The sequence below is a fragment of the Otolemur garnettii genome, unplaced genomic scaffold, assembly GCF_000181295.1.
Source record: "Otolemur garnettii isolate 467f Iridium unplaced genomic scaffold, OtoGar3 scaffold00018, whole genome shotgun sequence".
NCBI classification, from domain to species: Eukaryota; Metazoa; Chordata; class Mammalia; order Primates; family Galagidae; genus Otolemur; species Otolemur garnettii.
Window position 1 is genome coordinate 10485856 of NW_003852413.1, and position 11028 is coordinate 10496883.

Genomic DNA, 11028 nt, shown 5'->3' on the forward strand with positions numbered 1-11028 from the left:
AAAAAAAAAAAAAAAGTGAATGGATTTGGCCAAGTGTTGTTTTCTTATAATTTGTATTCATAATTAGGCATTTTGAACATAGTATTTTTTTCAAGCCATGAACTTCCATATTTCTATCTTCTTGTTCCTTGCATTCAGGATAATTTGTTTATTAAGCCTTGTCAGATTCCCAAAACCCAGATATTGCTTTTTTTATTTGCTGTTATTGTTCTTTTTTCTTTTTTTATTAAATCATAGCTGTGTATATTAATGCAATCATGGGGTCCAGTGCTGCTGTTATTTTTCTTATTGTTGTTATTCTTTCTTTGTCCCCTCCCTACCACACATGATGCACACGTACACAGAAAAAAAAAAACAAAGATGACATAAAGAAAGAAATAAAAGAAAACCACATACCATGTTTTAACTCTAGAACCAGGTGCTGGTAGGCACTCAATGACTTCTTTGGAATGAATTAAGATATTTACTAACTGATAAAGGCAACACGTTGAACTACAGTGGGAATATCAGATGATTTCAGTTTGCAAAAGCACACTTTTGGATACATACACTTGACAATTAAAAAGAGAAACTATTTCTGAAAAATAGGTTTCTTTTAATAACCCATCGTGGATTTTATGTGTGTATTTGTGTTTATCAAATTGTGATTATGTACTAGAGTATATTTTCTATTACTTTCCTATTAATAGATGATGTCATTTGGTGTCAAAGACAGAGACATATTAAGAGCAAACGATAATAACTACCACTTTTTTTTTCTGCCTCCAATGTTTCATTTTTTAAAATAAAAGACCACAAGACATTGTATATCTGGCTTAAGCCTAAATCCAAAATATTTAAAATAAGTAGTGACCGTTTCATAACAGACATTTATCTTGATCAAATCCTGACAAAGGTAAATTGCATATTTGTTTCTTTTTGTAATTTCAAATTTATGAGAATACAAATTTTTAGGTTATGTTGTTCTCGTTTCCAAGATAAAGTTCAAGTGGTAGCAGAGCCCCTCACCCAGGGGGAGTGCTGAACACCCTCACATTGTGCACATTAGGTGAGATCCCTCCAAATGCCCTCCCCTCCACCCTCCCCCTCCCCCTGCTAGACTGTATTTGTGTTTTATTATTTGTATGAGCATATGTTTATATATTGATTACATATGAGCATGGAGTACTCTGAATACTTTTTCCCCCCCATTCTTGAGATACTTTACTGAGAAGAGTGTGTTTCAACTTCATCCAAGTAAACATAAGAGATGTAAAACTCATCTTTTTTATAGTTGAATAGTATTCTTTGGTATACATCTCTTACCAGAATATTTTATCAGTCAGATATAGTAAATGATTTTTGATCTTAAACAAGCAAACAATAAGGTGATCTAAGTATATAGTTGCACGTATAAATCTAGCCAAAAGATCCCTAATTTGGGTATTGATATTAACCAAGGGAATACTGACTCAACTATGGATAGGAATGTTTTAAGATGTTTTAGAGCAATCTGAAATAATGTGCTACTTCTTCCTGCTAAGATTTTTCAAATCTAAGAATAGAATTCAAACCTGGGTATGTACCAAGATGATTAAAAGGTGCATGGAATCACAAAAGTTCAGTGAAGGTGAGCAGAGAGAGGAATCCAACAGGCAAACAGGGAAATTTCATAGGGAAGTTCAAGTTCAAGTCGTCTTGCTTCTCTAAATGCTAGCTGATTTCCAAACATTCAAAGGGGTCAGCTTGTTGGAGGAGTAGAAAGACTTACTCCAGGCAGAAGGAAGATGGAGAGTTGTGAAGACAAGTAGCTGTTAAATTAGCATACTGCTCTTTACAAAATATAAGCAGTGCACTGTCGCAAGATCACGGTGAACAGGGGAAGGTAAGTGATAAAACTGGAAATGGTAGGAGATAAAATGATAGATAATAAAACTGGAAATCACCAAAGCCATTGTCCATAAAGCTAAGAGATTACATCGGATTTTGTTCTTCATGGGCCATGGGGATTTATTTATTGAAGAGTTTTAAGATGACATATTGAAAATCTGAAGTGGTTTGTTTTTGTTTTGAGACAGAGTTTTACTTTGTCAGCCTTGGTAGAGTGCTCTGGTGTCATAGCTCACAGCAAGGTCAAATTCCTGGGCCCAAGTGATCATCTTTCCTCAGCCTCCCAAGTAGCTGGGACTACAGGTGCCCTCCACAATGCCTGGCTATTTTTAGAGATGGGGTCTCACTCTGAGCTCAGGAGTCCACCTGCCTCAGCCTCCCAGAGTGCTAAGTTTAGAGGCCTGAGCCATCACACCCAGCTTAATAATCTGAAGTGTTTAAAGATAGCAACAGAATGCAAGCAGTTGCAGAGGAACAGAAGGAGAGCAGTAAATTCAGACCTAACGGGTACAGCTCACACATTCCAGGTGAGGGGCACACTTACAACTTTCACTCACAGTGTACCAAAGCAACTCATGTAACCAGGACATCTGTACCTTCATAATATTCTGAAATAAAAAATATAAAGATAACAGAGGAGAGAATGTTTTCAGGTTGTTACTGAGTCAGAGGTGACAGATAGGAAGCAGGGCTCTGTGAGACTAATGGTGACAAGCAGGATACATAAGAAATAAAAGAAGTTGACATCTCTAGAGGACAGTAGGAGATACGTGTGTGAAATTAACTGGTCTTTCACTTATAGCTATCATGCATTTTAGGACTTAATATATCCCTCAAATATGATTTTATACAATAAAGCATCCAAGAATTTGACCACATTCTTCATATATTAAAAATTATTTCAAAACTCCTCTAGTTTTGAATGGAAAAGTCAATATAATTTAATGACATTTCTATAAAAAAAAGTAAAAAATGACATCAGCAGTTATATAAAGCATATTAGTTTCCAGGTAGTATGTTTTTTTGATGGGAAGGGAATAAAGATTAGTATTTCCTGTGAGAGTACAAAGTTTGAAACATCTCTAGTTTTAAGGATTTAAAAGTAAAATCATTTGGACTATCATCTATCATGGTTGTGCCCTTAGGGAGATTTTTGTCCCGCTTGTTAGGGTATACGTGTATATAAATCTACATTGTGGATTAATTTCTCTGTCCCCATCTTATGTGGTTTGGCTACTGGTGTAAAACCAAACTCCGTGTTGGTTTCCTTATATTCTCTCTTGATTTTTTTTCATTGGTTTGGACACCAGAGAGATTTCCATTAGCCAGAAATATGTAAGGTTTACTAATTTTTCAGGCTGAAAATCAGAGCATTTAATAAGTTCATCATTTTCCAGTTAGAGCAACAGGCCACTGAACTAATCTCTTGAGATCAAATGAAACATTGAAATAATTATGGCAACGTAGACATGATCCAAGAGTATTTCTCTTTTTATCTGAACTAGACAGGATCTGTGTGGAGCTGGTGGGGGCCACGATAGTGAGTCTTTCTAAATCTAGTTTCTGTTCTAGAGAGGGGGCCACTCGGAACTCTAAAGACTGAAGTAGAAGAAAAGTTTAACTTAAGACATTCGTTTTTGATGATAAGAAAAGGGACTTGGGTGCTCCAGAATACTGCACACATTTCATCACAAAAATCTTCACTGGATGTACAATGAAAGGCATTTATAGTCAGTTTTGGTAAAATATACAGTTGTCTGAACTTTTCCAGGAACCAGAAATCAAATAGGCTGTAGACCTTCATCTGGAGAGTTCATTTATGCATTTCTGAATTTGGACATTGCCTTCTACGAATGGAACACTAAGGACTTGGGGTTAAGTCAGGATGAAAATTCTGAGTGGCTACCGTTTGGCTAAAATGATTTTCTTATGTTTCATACAGTGGCTTAATGAGCTGTATCCCGTGAGATCCTATTGGAGACCCACAAGAGTTCAACCTAAATAGCCAATCAAACCCCCTCTTTTTATCAAAAACATTACTTTTAAAAGTTCTGTTTGCTTCCCTGACTCTCTTGCCCATGCCTAACTTGTTAGGGTGGGACATTTGGCTCTATGTTTAAAACCAGAAATGGAAAGTTGTTTTGGTTTTCCTTAATAAAATCTTCACAAATTTGATTTTTAACCTATAGAAGAAAGTTTTCCATTAAGCTCTTTTTTCCATTTAAGGAAGGCAGCAGAGTCGGCTGTACAGAAGTCAGTAATTAAAAACAAAGATTCTCCTGTAGTTTCTCCACTTGCTTATATATATATATATATATGTTATGCTTTTTGATTATTTCATTTAAAAAGTTTTCTTGATGAATTGTGCTGGTTACAAGATGATACAATCAGGACATTCGATACGAAGTTGAAGTGTGGAGTCAGTTACCCCAACGTGGAAATGGCGGGGTGGCAGGGCAGATGCCAGGTGCCTGCCAGTCTATGTAATTATGTCAGTTTTAAGCACAAACGTGAAACATCATATATTTTGTATTGTTTCCTTTATTCACATGAGCAGACTTGAATGAAGAATGTCTATGATTCGGTGGAAAGCACTGATGTTGCTGCTTTTGGCTTACTCTTCTAAGATTGAATTCTTCTCGTATATCATTTCACGTAACCACCAACAAATATCCTTTTGGTATTTTATATTTCCATTTTATAGGGAAGAAAATTGTTTAGTGAAATTAAGTAATTTGCTGCAGACCCCAGAGCCCGCAGGTGGACAGACTGGCCAAGCTAAATGCGACTTCAAAGTTCATGTTCTTGGCAACCACAGGGCTGGCTGGGATCAGAATGGGAAGCTCCTGCTACCACTCGCCAGCTCTGCACAGCTTGGCTAATTTCTTTAATCCTCCTCATCCCTCCATTAGTTATATGCAAATTGGCAGCCATGCTCTCTCTTTCACAGAGTGTTATGCATAGTCAGTGCAATGGTGTGCAGAAGTACTTAGCAGCATGCTAGCACACTAGGAAGCCAGTAAATATTTGTTCAATTTGACAAAATACATATACACGACTTGAAAAGACGAGAAGTGCTGAAGGGAGACAATGATTTTTATTGAACTGCCTAAGCAATTTATGGTGTGATGGTAAGTAAAGGTATAATTGGGCCATAGAATCTGGGAAATGAGAAGAATGTGTATTCGCTTCCATTTAGGCCCAAGAAAATACCGATCTACCCAGCAGAGACAGTGAAAAAAAAGGCCGGGGGAGGGGGGGGCAACTGCTTTTCACAATGATAGTTGATTGAATTGGAATGTGCATTTCAACATATAAAGTGGACAGTGTCAGGCTTGAAAATGTATTAGTAGCTCAGGAATTTAACAACCAGACACTGTTTCATTCTGAAGAACAGAATTAGAAGTCCCCATTAATTTACTTTTTGCACAGAGTAGAATTTTGTCATGAATTTATGGCATTTTTCTTTGCTGTTCCTTCTGGCTCTCTCTGAAAACCAACAAACGTGAATGTAGGTTATAACGGAGCTTAGAAAAAGATGAAGAAGACGCAGGATGAGGTGGCCAAGGAGAAGCGGAGGGAGATGATCACTGGAGAATGCCACCCCATTGCCAAGGGAGATCGTTTTAATGACCAAATGAGGAAATGGAGCCCAGAAATAAATCATGACACACAGAAGCTTAAGGGTCTATGAAATAACTACAAAAATTGATATTCATGTAGAAATGATACATTTTTGTTAAGAATTTTTTTTATCACATTACTAGAGGTAGGAGGTTATATATGTGTGTGCACATATGAATATATACAAGGTCTGACAATTAAGTTTGTAAACACATCCGAGAAAAAACACTACTGAATTGCTGAATATCACTGCAGTCTCCAGATGGACATGGGGGGTACCTCGAAGGTGATATAGTGATATTCAGCAGTGAGGTATGTAGCACTTTTTCTGGGATGAGTTCACAAATTTAATCATCTTACCTCATTAATATTAATCCTCATTAATTTTTAATAACGGAAAGGAATATTTTTCCAAATAATTTTATTATCGTTCTGATCCATTCCTCATATTTGCTCCTATTCCTTGATCAGTTATGCATCCATACACATACACATCCTGGCACACATAGACTTAGAATGATGACAGATGTTTTCAGTAGCAGAGGGTATCACTAGATCCATTATGTTCTTGGCATATTTAACTTTAAAATGCAATTGCCTCTTAAAGATTTGAAATAAATGCTTTCTTTGTTGTTAATGTTTTATGTGCAGTCCAAAAGTTAAAATATTATTTGAAAACATGGGCCAGTTCACACTCTCCCTTCAAATGTATAGAGAGAAGTACAGTCCCTTCTAGAATTACCTTTTATTTTATATTATGTGAAGTAAATCATTGAGTATTGTTTTAAGGTAATTATTTGGTGGAAATTGAGCCCCTACTAGGAGAATGTGTGAGCTTAGGTGTTTTAACCAGCCATGAAAAACAGAGACCACAGGCCAAGGCTACCTGGAGTAGGGGGTAGGGGGTGGATCAGATTGGGTATCCAGCTAAGTACATGTGCTGAGTATACCATGCCAGGCGTGGAATCAGCCCAGACATGGAGATGGGAGGAAGAAGCAAGTCCGGTCAGCTGGAGAGAGAGGACCCAGGGAGAGGACACTGCACCCCGTTTCACCCTGCATTTTCTATTATATGTAACTCTGTGTCTACACATGTTAATTATGCCTCCTTTGTGCCATTGGATTCCGGGTAAACTTTCAATCCAATATGTGCAATTAACCAGGTGATCTGTTTTTTCTTTTTATATAGAAATAATTCTTCAGAAGCATATAGTATTTCTACGTAGAAAACTTCTATTATCGAAATTATAAAAAGACACCTGTCTGTATGTATTGCAAAATTGTTATGAATGATTTTTTTTATTTGTTTAGGTATTCCTTCTGTTATAACTACAGTTATTGTCTTTCTAGGGACGTCAGTACACCACACGCAAATTCAGTTTGTTCTGGGGGTTCAGAAGGATTGTAGCAAACTGCTGGCCCATTGAGGGCACATGTATCTGATATTGGGGGTTAATATATGCAAGTACCTTTGGGCTTTCCTGTATATTCATAATAAGAGGAAACCAATAACACAATTTTGACCATTTGTCTAGTTTGGGTTACCAGCAAGATAATTTTGAATTTTAAAATTATTCTGTGAACAGGGGTAGATGTAGGTTTCCTTAGGTTGAAGCTTATATAATTCTAGGGATGCTCGTTAAGAAACAACTTTAGTAAAAACTACAAGTGCAAACTAGATGTGCACACTAATGCACATTCGTGAGAAAGAAGCTGATATTTACAAGTTCTGAAAAACTCATCAACAAAAGTACATTTTAAAATTCATCTTGGTTTGGTTTTAAATGAAATTCAATAAAAAAAAAAAATACTTGGCATTTGTCAACTGAGATGTAAGCACCAAAGTCATTGTTTCATAAAAATCAAAGTACAGATATCCGTTTCGCATGCAGAGATTGGGTTTCCAAGATGTGACACCTGGGAAAATTTATGTTGAACTCCATAATTGGTGCACAGATGTTATTTTCTAAGAATGCTTGTGATTACAAAAGCAACTGAAGTCTGGACCCAAATTATGCCTTTTGCTATCTTAAACCAGAGGGGTTCAATTCTTCTTTTCAGATATAATTTGAAAATTTTAAATTCTGCTTCCTTTTTGACCTGACAATAAGCTAGGAGGCAGAAAGTCAATTCTAACAGTGACTCAACGATCATATTCAGCTGGAAAGCCTCACAGATTTTATACACAAATGAGACAGCATGGATGTAGGTGTTCTATTTTCGTTGTGTATAACCATTGCCAATATTTCTCTGCAATACATACAAGACATTCAATACTTAGAAGGAGTTTTAAACATTTTTTAAAGTAAAGCAAAATTGGCGTTTTGGAAACATTTTGTGATATATATTGAGTTGTATACATGCAAATTTTGTGGGTTCATTAAATATTAAGTGGACACGGCCAACATCTATGGAACATACTGAGTTCGCTTACATTCTTTTAGTAAGAGCCACTGAGTTTTGAAAATAATTATTTCAGTGTTTTATTTAATGAACCAGGACATGATATATTTCACTATTTGGCCCCCCAGTAATATTGAAGTTCTCTGATAGACTTGTACGATGCAATGTTGTTTTTGTCAGATCACTTAACAATAATTATCTGTCACTCTGATAAATGTCAGAGTGATTTTAAAGAAACCATTTTTATATATCTTAATTCTAAAATGCCATTATGTGTTAGAAACATGTCCTAGTTGCAATGCTCTTAAAATAAACTTTCCAAGAAGTAGAGGCAGGTGGAGGAATCTGTACCTTGTGTTGTTTAAACCCACAAGTGTTTGGGTTTCTTTTTACCCTTTTAAAAATAATAAATCCAAATATCCTTCTATTTCGTTCAATTGTTATTTTTGGAAATTTAAGCAAAATCATCTTTCCAGTATTTTTTTGTTTATTTTGTTGCTGATACACATCTTTTTAATTAAAAATAAGACAATCCTTTGTACTTTTGGAGATTTCCTTTTAAGCTGCATGTTTGTATGACCTATTGAAATAATAATTAAAAAATGTATACATAGAGACAAGTCCCAAAACTATACCGACTGGCTCCTCGATCCTCTTTCTCCCGGGGAGCACATTCTTGGTTCTTGTACTTCTATTTTTTTATATATCTCTTATGACTCCTGATTTGAATTTTTTTAATTTTAAAATTATGCCTTAAACAGCAAAGATTCAATACATCTACTTCTGTGTCTACAGATAAAATACGTTTTCATGTTTTGGTTTATATGCTTCAGAGATCGGGTCAGCAAAAGGAACCCTATGTAGCATAAACAACCAAATGATTGCATTAGGTGGTTTTCAAAATGTGCTGCTGGCACAGGCAGGCGGAGTAATTTTTGTGAAGTTCATCACATCTTAGACTTATAAATAACCAAGGTGAGAGAAAGTGGTTATATGGACCACTTGGAGGTTTCAACTTTCCTTTCCCTAAAACTATTTAGCAAAGAAAATCATCAAGCTTTTCAATATCATGTTCAAAGCACTATTATTATTGTTGTTTGTAATAAACTTTATTTTGAAATAATTGTAGATTTACAGAGAGGTGGAAACTATAGCACCGAGAGCTCCTGTCCACCCTTCCCCCCATTTGAGTTTCCCCTATTGTCAACGTTTTATGTTGCTATCACATACTTGTCAAAACAGAGAAACCAACACGGGTCTCTGACTATTAACTAAACCCCACGCTTGCTTCAAATTTCCCCACTATTTCCATGAACGTCCTCTTTCTGGTCCAGGATCTGATTCAGGGTACCACATCTCGTTCACTTGTCATAGCTCCTTGGATTCCCTCAGTCCGTGACAATCTCTTAGTCCTTCTTTTGGTTTCCATGATCTTGACGTTTTTTGAGGAGAACTGAAGGTGGATTTATTTTTTTGATAGTTCAAGAACTTTATTTTCAGCTGTATTAATGTTTATTATGAAAGCAAGTAACTACAGAAGTGCATGCATACACGTTTGTGATATTCACGCAGCATGAATGCAATGTATGAAGGCTGGATTATAGGACTCAGGACCGCTTAAGGTCAGGATGAGGAAGAGTGATTGGCAATTTTAAATGTACTTGAGACCGAAGTGATTTCGGAAGCTATCTGTAGCCAAAACACCAGATAGCTTGAGGAAAGTTTGGATACAGCTTTACATCTTAATTCCCTATTTTCAGTTACTTCTATAGTCGGCAGTTAAGTTAGGAACTCTTGAACCTTTGCCAGTGATCCAAAGGGGTGGATTTTCCATTGTCTTCATGCCGAAAGGGCTGGACGCAAAGAGCCAAGTAAAATGCACAGAGCTGAAAATTCAAAGTGCATAATTTGAGGTTGCACTGCTTTCAAAACTTTAGAAGTCTCTGCCTGCCAAGAAAAGAAGTTGAAGCATTGCACTTCTATTTCTAAAGAGAAGGGAAGCCAATCCCTATAAGACATATGTCTTTATTTACTCAAACATAAATCAAATGGTCCAGGAACTTGTGCAAGTAAATCGGATTCCATTTGTATGTTTTTCCTGACACATAAATCTAGCTGCACTCAGAATGGCATGAATAATGCAGGAACTGCACTCCCCGAGTGAATAATCTTTCACTGAAAATCCAGGACTGATGGTTTACCTTATAGAAATGGGCCTGGCACCGCAAAAATAAATGCAGGAAAACACACACACCATCTATGTGGATCTGTATTGCCCTTGCTGGATTTTTAGGTTCTGACATGCATGAACGTAGTGGTATACCAGAGATGAGTTTTCTAATTTAATGCATTAAATAGTATTCATAATCATCATCATAAATTTTAGTCACCATCATTATTACTGATTCTTTTATGATGAGTACACTAGTCACGGCAACCCAGTGAGATGAATACTACTATTATCAGGTTAAGATGGAAAAGATGAGGGACTGGGAATTTTCATAACTTCTGGTCTATCTGACTCCAGAGGTATAGACTTAACTAAACACTGTTCCTTTTTTTAACCCCCCAAGATGGATAACGTGCAGACTACCTTGGAACAGTTGAGGAAGGAACATCTCACACAAGCGTGTTAACACCCAATCATCACACTTGCACAGACTACAAAAGAATCAACACTATTCCTCACGGCAGTGAGATAGAAGATCCTGAATGCACAACATGCTGATGGTTTGAGAAGTTCCATTCTCATGATGTGAATTTTGAAAATGAGCCACGTGGGTGACCTGAGACCAAGGTGGACAATGATGAGCTGAAAGCTGCAGTGGAGGCAAATCCATCCCAACCCCCGTGTGAGTTAGAAGCAAGGGCTGATGCTACCATTCCAGCAATGTTGAAGGGTTTGAAACAAACTGGCAAGGTAAAGAAGCTGCAGGAATTAAACAAGTGTCAGAAGAAACATCTTCCCCAAGGTTGCCATTCTTTACTATCACGACATAAAGCTGAACAATTTCTGGACTCTACTGTTATGTGTGATAAAAAATCGTTCCTTTTTGACAAACAGAAGTGTGTGCCACAATAGAGTTATAAAGATGAAGTCCCCAAACATAATACAAAACCAAACATCTATTC

At 36.6% G+C, this 11028-nt stretch overlaps 1 non-coding gene across 1 annotated transcript; it reads right to left on the bottom strand.

Moving 5' to 3' along the window:
• Positions 1-10463: 10463 nt before the first annotated feature.
• On the bottom strand, positions 10464-10569 carry LOC111724056. Its single transcript, XR_002772429.1, has one exon. It is a non-coding gene; the product is annotated as a small nucleolar RNA U13 (small nucleolar RNA).
• Between the last annotated feature and the right edge of the window lie 459 nt (positions 10570-11028).